The sequence below is a fragment of the Chaetura pelagica genome, unplaced genomic scaffold, assembly GCF_000747805.2.
Source record: "Chaetura pelagica isolate M959 unplaced genomic scaffold, ChaPel_1.0 scaffold139, whole genome shotgun sequence".
In the NCBI taxonomy this organism is placed as follows: domain Eukaryota; kingdom Metazoa; phylum Chordata; class Aves; order Apodiformes; family Apodidae; genus Chaetura; species Chaetura pelagica.
Genome location: NW_009970717.1, coordinates 7,809,463 through 7,812,358, shown reverse-complemented (window position 1 = coordinate 7,812,358; position 2,896 = coordinate 7,809,463).

Here is a 2,896-nt window from a genome sequence, read left to right as displayed (position 1 = left end):
GGAAAAACTAGCTCCAAAAGCAGTCAGGAGGGCTTTATGCCACTGCTGTGGTTTTTTTAAGCAGGTTGATTTGATTGTATTTGTTTGCTACAACAGCTAGGCTGTGGTTTATTTCCATGTGTTTTAGGGAAGAGCTTGTTTACTCTGAATGAAACAGACATCTCTGCAGCTGGAGCCTGCTCATTTATCTCCTTTTAATTGCCATGTTTAATTTCTAGTACTTACGTTAGCTTGGTTCATGAATCTTTTCTGATATTTTAGACTGTGACAAGGGCAGCTTATGGATTTCTTTGTGCCTGTCCTGTGCAGAAGTGCTGTGGTTCTATGATTGTTCTCACTTCTTTTTATTGGCACTGGGTTAATTTGTGGATATTTTCAATCCTAGCGGAGAAAGAAAGTGGCATAAGAGATTTAGAAATACTGCCTTTGGATTGTAAAGTGATTTTTGACCCTAAGTTTAGTTTACTAACACTAAAATGAAGTGCATTAGAAGTTCTGCATGCTTTTTAGATGTTACTCCCTGCACAGAGGAAGAGTTTGATTGTTGCAGTGCACTTTGTGCCTGAATATGGATCGGTGCTTCTTGACTGATGGTTAAATATTATTTTTGCTTGTCACCTCTTTTTTTTGGTGTGTTTTCTGAATTTCTTCATGGAGAAATATTGTCAGTCAGTTCTTGCAGTATTGCCTGGCTGTGGTGCTGTAGCATGTGTGGCTCTGCAGTGCTCAGTGGCAAAGAGCCAGCGTGCACCAAAGCAAGCACAGGCTGAGTTCCTTAATAACAGGAGTGAAACGTTGCACCACTCAAATATTTCTGCAGGTTCTCTTAACACTGTAGTGCAGGATAAAGCTAAAAATAAGACCTAGATTCAATAGTAATAAAGCCAGATGTTATAATTGGCAAAGGAATTGGTAATGCACAGGGAAATGGGCAAGACTTGATTATCTGAGATTCATCGTGTTCTGACAAAGCAGGTGGCATCTTGTCAGGCAGCTGCAATATTTTTAAATGATGGCTTTGAGCCTGTTTTGTTAACAAAGTCAGGATTCCAATAAAGCAGGAATCTAATAGAATAGTCACTTCCAAGGTATGTTTACATAAGAATATTGGTTTTATTTAGAGTGGGGTTTGACAGAGGAGCCAGAAGATGTTTGCAATGAATCTCTCCTGGCCCTCGATACAGGCCCCGTGCAAGACAGTGAGTTATTCTTGCTGTAAACCTTTACCCTGGAGCCTGAATCTGATATCTTCTTGTTCCTGGACAATTGTATTTACTTCTAGCAGATATCTTAGATTGTTAGTTAGGTCAGTCTCAAGTGAAAATTATTCTTTTTTGTGAAAAGTAAATTTCTACATTGAAAATCCCTCAGGTGTTTGTGTTGGAGAAATCAACAGAGAAACTTGAAAATGTGGTTTTGAATTAAAGAAAAAAGCAAACTGTCCATACAAAGGAGAGAATATGGAATTTTTTTCCCCCACAGATTTATTTTCTTACCATTAATGACTATAACATACATTTAATTTCTAGTAAAGTAGTGTAATCTCCAGGATGGAGGAACTGGAAGCAATGTTAGGTAAGTACAGTTACATCTGTCATGCAGCAGGTATGCTTGCAGTGGAACCTGGTTTCCAGATATAGCTGTTTCAAATCAAAGTTATCAGCATTTCATGTCAGATCAAATTCATCACAGACTGTAGAAAAATAGAACATGGTGATCCAAGGTGAAATTCAACCCAGGCTTCAGTGGTTTTCAGGTCTCTTGTGCTGTATAATGGTGGCTCTAAAATGTTTCCCCAGGGAATGAAATACAAAGTATTCCCCTTCTGATGAAGGCTCAGGTGCTCTTCTCAACTTCTTTTTCAGTTAATACAATTGCATTTCCACAGTGTCCTCCATCCAAGGATCTCAAGGTGCTGCTGGAGCGTTGATGGAATCAGCCTTCCCAAGCCACAACTGGCCACCACCATCTCGTGTTTGCCATGAAAGGGGATTCACGTGGGGCCAGGGATTTGGGGCACGTGGCAGAGCTAAGACTTCTCCATCATGTCCTGCTGTTCAGTACAGCCCCCTGTACCCCTCAAGAGCTCTCTGGTGGAGGTTATTTGACTTCTATGCAGATAAGCATGAGTTTTGTAGAAGTTTGCTCTCTAGTGAGGCTCAATTTATGCAAAAGAAACACTCTTAAGACACTGCCCACACTTCAGGAAGAGTTTGAGTTGTATAGTCTTCTGTTGGGATAATTTTAAATAGTTTTTAACGTGTTTAAGAGGTGCTTAAGTAATACTTTAAATTGTAATTTGCTTCTTCCCAGTCTGTTTGCAGTAAAAGATTGCAGAAGACAGGTGGCAGTGATTTGTTAAGCCAAAAGCTTGGGCTTCCTGCCAGGGATTTTTTGTTTGGGTTTTTCTCCTGGGTTTTACTGGACCCAGCAGCCATGGTCTGATGCAGAGATCCTTGTTGCTCTCTGGGAGCTGCTTTAGATGTGCAGCAACTCATAGCTGGCCTCTAGATACACTGGAAATTATGGGAAATAACCAAATGTTGACATTCCTGATCATGAGCAAGAACTGATCAGCATTGAATGGTTGCTCGTCTGTGTGGAACAAGATGCATCTGGGTGGAATAAGAAAGCACCAGGCTGCTACGGATTAGGAAGATACTTTTCCTAAAGCTTCACAGGCAGTAGGAGAAATGGGAGTGTAACTAAATTTTTGGTGGGAAGAGACCTTTTTGTACTGACTATTCAAGTGCTGGTGAACAATGACCAGGAGCAGTTGGTTTTCTGAAGGCAGCAGCCAAGTGCTTTCCAAGGGAGGTGATCACAGCAAGCTAGGTAATGAGGAATGCAATCAGAAGCCCTTGCTCCAAAGAGCTTCCAGTCTTGGTCCTGCTGA